Below are 11350 nucleotides of genomic sequence, written 5' to 3' on the forward strand. Positions count from 1 at the left end.
AAAATGTAGAAAACATCCAAAAATATTTATAAGACGTTTAAATTGGTATTCTATTATTGTTTAACAGTGTGATTAAAACTGAGATTAATCATGATTCATTTTTTAAATCTAGTTAATTAGTTTTGAGTTAATTGCATGAGTTAACTGTGATTAATTGACAGCCCTTGTTTTTATAAACTTGTTTGCACCTTCAAATATAATTATAAGAAATTTATAGCAAAGATGTCAAAAGTATAACAATATATACTATGCCTGCTTATGCAAAATGTTAGTTAACCAAACAGTAGCTTTTACACTGTAGCCACATTTATCCTCATTTCAGTGATAAAGATTTAAAACCACAGCCACGGGAACTCACTTTGCTGAGTAATATACATCTTTAAACACCAGTTAGACCTGGCCCAGCAAGTGGTTTCTAGCTGAAATATGGATACATTTGGCTACAGTGTAAAAGGCACTGTATGATTGCTGTAAACATCTCTGTGACGTGATCTACTAGCCCCTTATCAGAACTGTGCCCAGGCCAAAGGGGCTGGGTAAGAGACTATTCCACAGTCTGGGATCTCTCCAAGTAGCAGACTCCAAAGTCTAGATGGGATGATGGGTTACATTTCGAGATGATCCAGATCTGAAGGCCTATTGGAAACAGACTAATTGGTTAGTCTCTAAGGTGCCACAAGTACTCCTTTTCTTTTTGGAAAAATACATGTACGTAACAGAACATTCACTATTGTGACCAGCAGGGGGGAAACCCTCTAAGCCTGGTATTCCCGGCATTAAGGGCTGGCTGCTGGAGAAGCCGTACCCCTCTTACAGTGCGCGTGACATCGCTGAACTGTTTCACCAAACGCAAGCAAAAATTAACCAACTCACTGCTGCAAACCACATAAAGGCAAGGGGGGAAAGAAACTATTTGTACTGCTGAGGGCAGTGCCATAGTGACGAGAAATTGTGTGGACACATCCCCCCTTAGCCCCAGTCCCAGTCTGGGGTCAATGACACTGCCTCCAAACAGACGCGTGTTCCTCAAAACGCTCATGTTCAGTGTCTGGGTACCAATATTAAATCCTGAGATCGCAATGCCTGATAAATTGGTCACTGTCCATTCAGTAGGTTCTCTGGCAGGCAGCATCTGCAAGAAAACAGCTGGATCTACGTCAATTGCTGGTGTACCATGCAGCAGGGCAATGCCATTCCAGGGGTGTCAGTTTTGTCTGCGTGTCTGTCTGCCCTCTCTGTCTGCTGCGCCAGACCTCCATCGGCCTGCCCTGAACGGCCACACGCTCGGTTCAGCGGTGAAGGTGTCTGGCCAGGTTTATTGCCGACAGAGCACGGTACGAGTGGCCTGTACCGTGCTCAGGTGCTCTAAGGCGTGTCTGCCCGTGGCAATGGACCAGCTCGGTCAGCGGCGGGACTTTCCACTGCCGCCTATGCCAGGCAAAGATCCCCCTCCTCTGGATCTCTTCGGTCCCCAGATCCAAACAAGTGGCACAGCAGAACCCACGTGACGTGGTTAGTTACTCCCCTGCGCCTTGTACCCGTGGCCAGCCCCATCCATCACCCTGGCCTCCTCTTTCCTTGGGGTCGTGTGCGCCTGTACCAGCTGTCAGGATTGTGCTTCTGCCCTAGCTTTGTGCTGGGCCTGTCCTAGCCTCTGGAGCGTGTGCCGAGGAACACCCAGCACCTCGTACGGCGGAGGGGCGCCTGTGTTTTAGCAGCACTCGCGATACTGCTGCCCAGTTCCTGTACCGGATACTGAACTTGTAGGCCCCTGCTTCGACACAGGGCCTAAGTTTGGTTCGCAGCAGGGCCTCGGGTCTTAGCCCAGGCCCTGCGCTCCAGGCTCTCTCCACGACGACGGCGTTGCCAGCAGGAGTTGCGTGCACCCTAGGAGCACTTTGCTGGCACGACGCACCAGGCAAGTGCTTCTGGTGTAGACGCGGCCCCTCCCGCTCTGACTCTGTTTGCTGCACCGATCTGCCCCATGCCCCGCCATATAACAGCCTGGCCAGCCCCTGGGTCCCTCCTGGGGCGGGCAGCCCCGATCCTGCTGCTGGGACCCAGAGGATGGCAGGGGGGAGGAGGCCAGGGCGGCTGAGAAGGTCCCAGAACTTTTCATCAGAACTTGGCCTGTCCACGTCCTCCCTGCAGTGTGACAATGATGTGCCCAGCCCGGGAGCGCCCCACTGCCCTCTGCTGGCTGTGCGCTGTCCTGCGCGTCCACGCATCGGAACCGACCCGTCGGATCTGGGCTGCAGTAAGAACAGAGGCGTGGCCGGAGCTCAGAGCCGGCTCTTTATTCAAGCCGTGTTACCGAGTGACAGCGGGGCGGTGGGTGGCGCTGGGAGAGCAGGCCGTAGGGGGTGGGGGAGAGATCCCAGCGACGGGGCAGGGATTGGCGTGGGAGCCCAGCTGATGGAGAGATGGGCGGGGTGCAGGTCCCGTGCCAGGGCTGGAGGGGGTGTTTAATGGCGAGGGATCCTGGCAGCAGGGGAGGTGGGTGACATGGGGAGCACAGGCCAGGGTGGATTCGGGGTGTACAGGGTGAATCCCAGCAGTGGGGGAGATGGGCAGCATGGAGAGCAAAGGCCGAGGGGTGTTCAGGGTGGGATCCTGGCAGAGGGTGATGGGGGCAGCATGAGACGTGCAGAACGGGGGTGGGGGTGGGGGGATCCCAGCAGGCAGATAGATTAAGGGCACTGGGTTTACAAGCGCGGGGGAGGTGCAGGTTTGCTTTGAGTCTTTAAGGCAAAGGATTTGGAGGCATTTCCCGATGAGGTGCGTGCCTCGGTTTCCCCACCAGCCACAGCTCCCTGGTCACTACTCGTTATAATCGCGGCGCCGGATCACTTGGCAAATCCAGGCGATGAGCTGCCAGTACTCGTCGAAGGAGATCTTCTGATCTTTGTTGGCATCTAACTTCTCAAAGGTGCGCATCACGGCCGCCTCGACCTCTGTGTTCTAAAACACACCGAAGAAACAGCGAGTCACCGCTCGGGGCAGCGTCCGGCACGTGGATCAGCAACGGGCTCTACTGCCGGGATGGAAGCGATACCACCCCCTGCTGGAGAGGATCCACCTGGCAGGGCTCCCCCCCATACACGTGTGTGTATGAAGGAGAGGTGAGATACAAGCTCAAGGCCCATTGGCAGAGCTGTGAGGGCTGTGGGGAGCCAGAGCTGGCATAGCAGGGGTCAGTGGATTAGGATTTAGTGGCAATGGCAGAGCTGTGGGGAGGGGAGCCAAGTCCTGGGCTAGCAGGGGTCTCTGGGTCAGGACTGAGGGGAACCGACAGAGTTTGGGGACACGGTGGGGAGAGTCCAGGGCTGGGATAACAGGGGGATGCAGATCGGGATTGAGGCACACTGGCAGAGCTCGGGGGAGGCTCAGGGCTGGGATAGCAGGAGGCTGGAGGGCAGGGCTGAGGGGTATCAGCAGATCCCCTTTGCTAGCCGTCCGTGGCTTATGGCTCTGGTTGCCTCGGGGAGCCAGTAGCCGGGTCTCACCGTGAGCTGATGGCTCAGCTCGTTGCTGAGCAGGTTCTGGAAAGCCACCTGGTCCAGCGCCTTCGCTCCAGGTGGGCCCTCGGCATATCTGTAGAAGCTGTCCACAATCACACAGAGGCCCCGTTCCAGCTCAGACCCCTCCCCAGCCGTCTCAGCCGGCTTCCTTCCACCTCCAAAGCAAAGGCAGACGGTGTCAGTGTGGGCCCGCCAGCCCCAGTGACCTCAGCTAGGAACCCATGTGCTGGGAGGCTGGGGAGTATCTGCTGTTGGGGCCACCAGACCTGCTGTGGTCTGGGGGAGGGATGGATGGCTGCGGGAGAGGGGGCAGATAGATGGATGGGACCCAGCTCTGCTATGGTGATGGTTGAGCATCACCTTGTGATTAAAGGTCAGTGACTCTACGTGCTCTAACATCGACCTGCAAACTCACATTGTCTTGACATTTTCCCACCCAGCTCCACATCTGAACCTTCATCTCCTTAGCCCTCAGTAACCCAGCTGTGAAATGGGGAAAACAGACCTCCCCTTGTCTAGTTAGATTGTAAACTCCTTGGGGCAGTGACTTGCTCTCTCTCCCTGTGTGTCTGGGCAGCGCCCGGCACAATGGGGCCCTGATCTTAGCTGGGGCAGGGACTGTCTCTCACTGTCTGGGCAGTGCCCGGCCCAACGGGGCCCTGGTCTCAGTGGGGTCACCTACCTGTTTCTCTAATACAAATATAGCAAGTGGTAGGTGAGGGTGCCGGGTGGAGTTGATGGGTTCTGGGTGAGTCTGACGGATTCAGGGAAGAAAGGGGGAGGGTGTGGAGAAAAAAATGCATTAAATTGAAGAGAGACCCTAGGATGTGAACCATTGTTACTGGCTGATGTAGAGAAGGCTCCATGCAGAATCAGGGCCCAGAATGGTCAGGTTTGTTAATGCCGTGTCTCTTACCACTCCTCTCCCCGGAGGCCTCCGGCTGCAAACTCTGCCCCATAGGCCCGCAGGGGAAAGTGCTTCTGGGTTGCTAGAGAGACCAGAATCATCAGTGAATGACAATTGCTCAGCAAAGAGCTCTCTGCTGCTCCCGACTCAGAGCGGGGATGGGACGGGAATAGGGTGACCAGATAGCAAATGTGAAAGATTGGGGCGGGAGTGGGGGGTATAGGGGTGTCCCTATATAAGACAAAGCCCCAACTAACGGGACTGTCCCTATAAAATCAGGACATCTGGTCACCCTAGACGGGAAAGAGAAGTGCAGCGGGGCTGAATTTCAATGGGAGGGGATCGGTCATTGGTTAGACGGTACCAGATGGGCATCCTCTTCCCCGGCAAGTTACGACAGCCCAAGGCTGGAGCCCCCTTCAAATCCCATTTGCACACCAACGCAGGTGCATGGGATGGCTAGACAAGGTGCATCATAGCCACCCTTCCAGCCCAGGCCCCAGCCTGCATCCAAAGGACTGCCCTGTGCCCCCGCAATGCTCAAGGGGCTGGTAAAATAGGCTCTGTCTCTTCCCACTGTCATCAAACAGCCCGGGGTCCTAGTGGCTGGGGTCCCAGTTGGGCTGGGAAATGTAAAGCCAAACAGGCTGCTCACTCACCTGGGGTGGGGGCTGCTGCTCCCAGGTATCAGGAAAGCCCGAGATCCAAGCAAGCCACAAACGGAGGCCGGGTATGGGACAGGGCGCTGGGGGCTATTTCTGGGCCGGTGCCTCATCTGGGACGAGACAGCTGGTCATGGAGTGGCAGGTGGCAGAGTGACGGGGACTGGGCTGGCGGGGAGGGATATGGGCACTGACATAGGAACAGAGACCGAGGCCTGCTCTGACAGAGCTAAAGCTGGGGGATGGTGGGCTGGTCCAAACCCTGCCCTCCCAGCAGGGTCCGTGATCAGTGTACAGTAGGAAGAGAGCTGGGGAATCGAGGGAAGCCTACTGGGACACAAGCGTAGCCAGAGGGACGCCTTAATCACAACAGAGCCTCTGGGGGTATGTCTACACTGCATTGTAAACCCGGATCTAGTCTGTCGGACCCGGCCTTGAGCATCCATGCTGCATTGTAAACCCAGATCTGGTCTGTGGGATCCGGTCTTGAGCATCCACACTGCATTGTAAACCCAGATCTGGTCTATGGGACGCAGCCTTGAGCATCCACACTGCATTGTAAACCCAGATCTGGTCTGTGGGACCCAGCCTTGAGCATCCACACTGCATTGTAAACCCAGATCTGGTCTGTGGGACCCAGCCTTGAGCATCCACACTGCATTGTAAACCCAGATCTGGTCTGTGGGACCCAGCCTTGAGCATCCACACTGCATTGTAAACCCAGATCTGGTCTGTGGGACCCAGCCTTGAGCAGCCACACCGCATTGTAAACCCAGATCTGGTCTGTGGGACCCAGCCTTGAGCAGCCACACTGCATTGTAAACCCAGATCTGGTCTGTGGGATCCAGCCTTGAGCATCCACACTGCATTGTAAACCCAGATCTGGTCTGTGGGACCCAGCCTTGAGCATCCACACTGCATTGTAAACCCAGATCTAGTCTGTGGGACCCAGCCTTGTGGACATGGTGTTTCCAAGCCCATGCTTTAGCATCCCCACTGCATTGTAAACTGGCTCTGGTCTGTGGGACCCGAACTTGAGCGTCCACACTGCATTGTAAACCCAGATCTGGTCTGTAGGCCCCGGCCTTGTGGACATGGTGTTTCCAAGCCTGTGCTTGCAGTGTAAACCTGGGCTGACAACTGCTAGCCAGTCTGTACTGCACCACACAGACCTTCTGACTCCTGTCTGTGGCTTGAACTGCGTCCACACTGCAAAAATGACAGGGGCTCGGGCACCCTTGAACAAAGAACATTGGCCACGCTGACAGGACCGGGGACTTTATCCTGGGAAGCAGTGACAGATAATTGTGGCAGATAACGCGCTGGACATGAGCTCCCAGGGTGATTCTGTGACCAGAAGAGCTAATGTGATCCTGGGATGTATAAACAGGGGGATCTCGAGCCAGGCGGTTATTTTACCTCTGAATTTCGCCCTGCTGTGACCGCAGCTGGGATTCTGTCCTGGTGCCCGCAGTTCCAGAAGGATGCTGATAAATTGCAGAGGGCTCAGAGAAGGGCCACGAGAATGATAAAAAGATTAGAAAACCTGCCTTATAGTGATAGACTCCAGGAGCTCAAACTATTTAGCTTAACAAAGAGAAGGTGAAGGAGTGAGTTGATCACAGTCTGTCAGTACCTACATGGGGAACAAATATTTAACAATGGGCTCTCAAATTGAGCTCACCTGACCTCTGTGGGACCTGAGAGAGGGCAGCTGGTCCCAGAGGGGAACAGAGAGAGGAAGCTGTGGCAGGGGCTGCAGAGAGCAGGAGGTTCTTGACCAAGAAGTTGGACCGGAAACATGGAGCGAGAGGATGGAGCAGCAGGGGAGTTTGGTCAGGGAACACAGAGCCAGAGGGCAGAGCAGCAGGGGGAATGGGCCAGGAAGATGTAGCCAGAGGGCAGAGCAGCAGGGGGGTTGGGTTGGGAACATGGAGCCAGAGGGCAGAGCAGCAGGGGGGTTGGGCCGGGAACACGGAGCCAGAGGGCGGAGCAGCAGGGGGGGTTGGGCCGGATACACGGAGCCAGAGGGCAGAGCAGCAGGGGGGTTGGGCCGAGAACATGGAGCCAGAGGATGGAGCAGCAGGGGGGGGTTGGGCAGGGAACATAGAGCCAGAGGGCGGAGCAGCAGGGGGGTTGGGCTGGGAACATGGAGCCAGAGGATGGAGCAGCAGGGGGGTTGGGCCGGGAACACGGAGCCAGAGGGCAGAGCAGTGGGGGGGTTGGGCCGGGAACATGGAGCCAGAGGATGGAGCAGCAGGGGGGTTGGGCCGGGAACACGGAGCCAGAGGGCGGAGCAGTGGGGGGGTTGGGCCGGGAACATGGAGCCAGAGGGCGGAGCAGCAGGGGGGGTTGGGCCGGGAACATGGAGCCAGAGGATGGAGCAGCAGGGGGGTTGGGCCGGGAACATGGAGCCAGAAGGCGGAGCAGTGGGGGGGTTGGGCAGGGAACACGGAGCCAGAGGGCGGAGCAGCAGGGGGGATGGGCCAGGAAGATGGAGCCAGAGGGCTGAGCCCCAGGGGGTTGGGGTGGGAACATGGAGCCAGAGGGTGGAGCGCTAGGGGAGCAGCATAGGGCTTGCCTGCTGCCTCTCAAAGCCAGAGACTAGTTGGCCCTGGAAGAGAGCTGGATCCTGTCCTGGAGAAGAAAGGGCACCAGGTAGAAAGATGGGGGTGTTCTCTGCTGGGAAGAGCCGGCCCATCCACTTGGGTACTAATATAGACCAAATGCATCAGTGTGTATCTGGTGTTTAAACATCATGAAAACGAAGGGGATGCTGCATGCACTGGGTTCACTTATCTGCATCCCGACGGACTGCAACGGCCAACATTCGCACTGTGTCTACCCCTCTCACGAAATAGCCCATCGCACGAGACGGACGCCGTGTGGCGCGCAAATGAAGAACTCGAACAGCGACAGTGCGAATTTCAAAGCAAGTCATGGTTGTGGGTGATGACGGGAGATCAAAGACTCTAAATGCAGTCCTCTCTCTTAGCCCTCAAAGAAAGACTCCACGCGGGTAGGGACCCTGTCGGCTTGTTTTCCGTGAGAAGAAGCTGTAAGTACGGACACGAGTTACAATTCTTCATCTCTGGGCTGTTTGGATTCCAGAGGGCCGAATAACTGAACGGAAAGACGGAGATCCCCCGCGTTCCTCTGGGGAGCCCTGAGAGGGTTTGAGAAAGTGCCCGAGGGCGACATCTCTGCTACCATTTGGATTTATAGACCGTGACTCACCTCTACATATATTTTTACTTGCTTTAACCGCTCAGTGACTCTCATTCCTTTTACTTGGCTAATAAACCTTGAGTTAGTTATGCTACTGGGTACCAGCGTTGTCTTTGGTGTGAGATCTGAGATGCAAATTGAGCTGGGGGAGTGAGTGGTCTCTTGGGACTGGGAGTAACCTGGAATATTTTGTGATTTTCAGTGTAAGCAACCGTTGATCACACAGTCCAGCTTGCCCGGGTGGGAGGATAGCCTGGCGTGTCGAAGGAGGCTGTCTGCGACTCCCTTGTAAGACAATTGTCAAACTTTGGGAGTTCACCTTCGGCACTGGGTTGGTGAAATTGAATCACAGAACGTACCACCAGTGTGGGGTCTCTGCCCTGCTTTTGACAGTCTGCCCTGAGGTTGACACTCAAGGTCGTGAGGCACTCCAGAGAGTGGGAAAATCTGTGCTCCCGACCGAGTGCATCTGTGCTGTAACTAAAAAGGGTTTCTTTTATCAGACCGCAAGCAGCTGCCGTCTCTACCTGGGCGGCACTTCCACGTAGGGCGGCCAGGTGTCTGGTTTTCGACTGGAAAGTCCAGTTGAAAAGGGGACCTGATGGTATCCGGTCAGAGCTACTGACCGGACACCCAAAGTCCAGTTACTGCGGGTGGGGGAGGCACCTGCACCAGCCCCTACTCAGCCGGGGCTGCTTCCTACCTGCCTTGGCCGGCTGCAACTCCCAGCCCTGGCTCCACAGGCAAGTCCCTCCTGACCCAGGGGGTGGGGAGGGGAGGGAGGAGAGGGGAAAAGCAGTGAGTGACGGGGAGGGGGGAAGAGGAGCAAATGGGGGCGGAGACTTGGGGAGAAGAGGCGGGGCAGGGGCGGGGCCTATAGGGGATGAGGCGGGGCAGGGGCGAGGCAGGAGAGGTTCTGGCATTCCGGCTGGAATGTCCGGTTTTTAAATATTACGTAGTTGGCAGCCCTACTTCCGTGCCCCTCTGGCCCTGAATACATTCTGCCGTCCCCTCCTACCAGCGGGCCAGGGAGTCCTTCGCCCAGCGCCCCCGGCGGGTCCCGAAGCAGTCTGGACTAAGGCAGGCTGGTGGGCATGTGGGCCGAGTCCCTGGCAGAGTCTGGGCCCCATGCAGGGGGCAGAGACTGCAGCGGGAGTCAGACCCTTTCTCAGCTGAGCACCACTGGCCCGGGCACACTCGGGTTCGGGGCTCCAGGAGAGTCAGAGCAGGAGTGATGGGGAAAACAATGGCCCAATTTGTCATTTAATAACAGGAGCCATTGCACCACGTGCTCGGGCAGCAGCTTTGGACTCCGGTCCCCCAGCCACTGCAGCTGCCCCAGGTGCCCTCGCGGCCTCGTCTCTTCCAGGCTACTGGCCTAGCTGCGCTTCTGGGATTCCTGCCGCACGGAGATGCCGAGACGCAGCTTTGATGGCTCCCATCATCGCTCTGGCAGGGGTGGTCCCAGCCCTCTCCCCCCCCACCCGGCTCCATGTGTACCATCCCCCCACCTCTGTCCGACTCATGTTCACTCCCCCCAACCCCCAGCTTCTCTGGATCAGTGCTTGGGTCATAAACTATTTATAGAGGAGCTGGTGTCCAAACTTCCCCTCTGTCTCTGGTTACAGCTGAGTCACTAACCCCTGTTGCTGCCTGGGGTTTCTCTGCTGAGCCCCTTGCCTGGCCTGGTAGGGGTGCCTCTTTAAACAACAAGTGCACCGAGTTAAAGCCGTCCTCAGAGCTGGTCACTCCCATCTCTGGGGCCACTGTGTGCACATCTCTGGCTCATGCTTCACAGGTAACAAAACCTTTGCCCACCCTGTCATTGCTCTAGCGTGGGTGTTTGCTGCTGGGCCCCTGCTCCTCTCTGCCCAGGATCTAAGCTCAAACATCCAATGTAGCTGGACAGGGGCAGGACATCAGCACTGCAGGGGAGGGGTGGGTGTGGCAGTGAGATCACAAGGGCCTTTGGCAGGACCTCAGCCTATTGGACAAAGGTGGTGGGGAGGCGATGACCTCACAGAGAGATCTTGACATCAGCCAGGCAGGACAGGGGGGCAGGACAGGGGCCACCTCGGAGATCCCTGTGGCTTTGCTTCAGCACGTCTCCTTCTCGAGGTCTCTCCTGGAGGACTGAGAGAGCATTCACTTTCACGTACGCGAGCGCAAGGAGGACCCTCTTCGGAGTTTTCTCCTTTTCTTTCAGTGGTTTTGCTCGAAAACAGACGTCCCTGTATAGAAGGTAAGAGCCTTGGAGAGGTTTGGAACCTGTTCAGTCTGATCCATCAGGTGCCGGCTGATTTTTAGGAATGGAAAACACTGGATTGTGGGGGCAGCATTTTATTTCCGACCTAGGACTTTGTCCCTTAGAATTACTGGGGACATTGGGGTTTCTCCTTTTTGTTTTCCCTTTTCCTGTCTCTCCCTCCTTTCTCGTCTTCTCTTGCATCTTTGTCCTTTTCCCCTGCTTTCCTTTCACCACCAGGACCTGTTTGTGCGTGTGGAGTTGGGGATGGAGAGGGGGCGGGGATGGGGGGTTGCACTCCAACTCGCATTGCGGGAGGCCCTCCCAAAGACATGTGGCTGGAATGGTGCTCTAAGAGTGACTCCCTCCAGTGGTGACCCGGGTCATCTGGTGAGAACTCTCAGCTTTCTGCTTCTCAGAGTCTCAATGCTGATTGGGGGAGCTTGGGGCTATTGTGAGGGAGGAGGCTCAGGTCCTTGTTACCCTCTTTTAAGACCAAGGAAATAGGTCGTAACCAAACATGTATTTGATTGCTCTTGCCGCTTTTCTCCATTCATTGTCTTTGAGTAATTCACGATTCTCTCTCTAATGGGCTAGTTCTTCTAAAATACTTACTAAATAAGTAGGTTTTAATAAAGCCAAATGCAACCCCATACCTCCAGTAACAAAGGAGTCAGGCGGCACCCTACAGAATTGGGGACAATCCGCTGGAAAGCAGTGACCCTGAAAAGGATTTTGGGGCCATAGTGGACAAGCTGCTCAACATGATCTGTCAATGTGAAACTGT

This window comes from Lepidochelys kempii, chromosome 14 (assembly GCF_965140265.1).
Source record: "Lepidochelys kempii isolate rLepKem1 chromosome 14, rLepKem1.hap2, whole genome shotgun sequence".
NCBI lineage: Eukaryota > Metazoa > Chordata > Testudines > Cheloniidae > Lepidochelys > Lepidochelys kempii.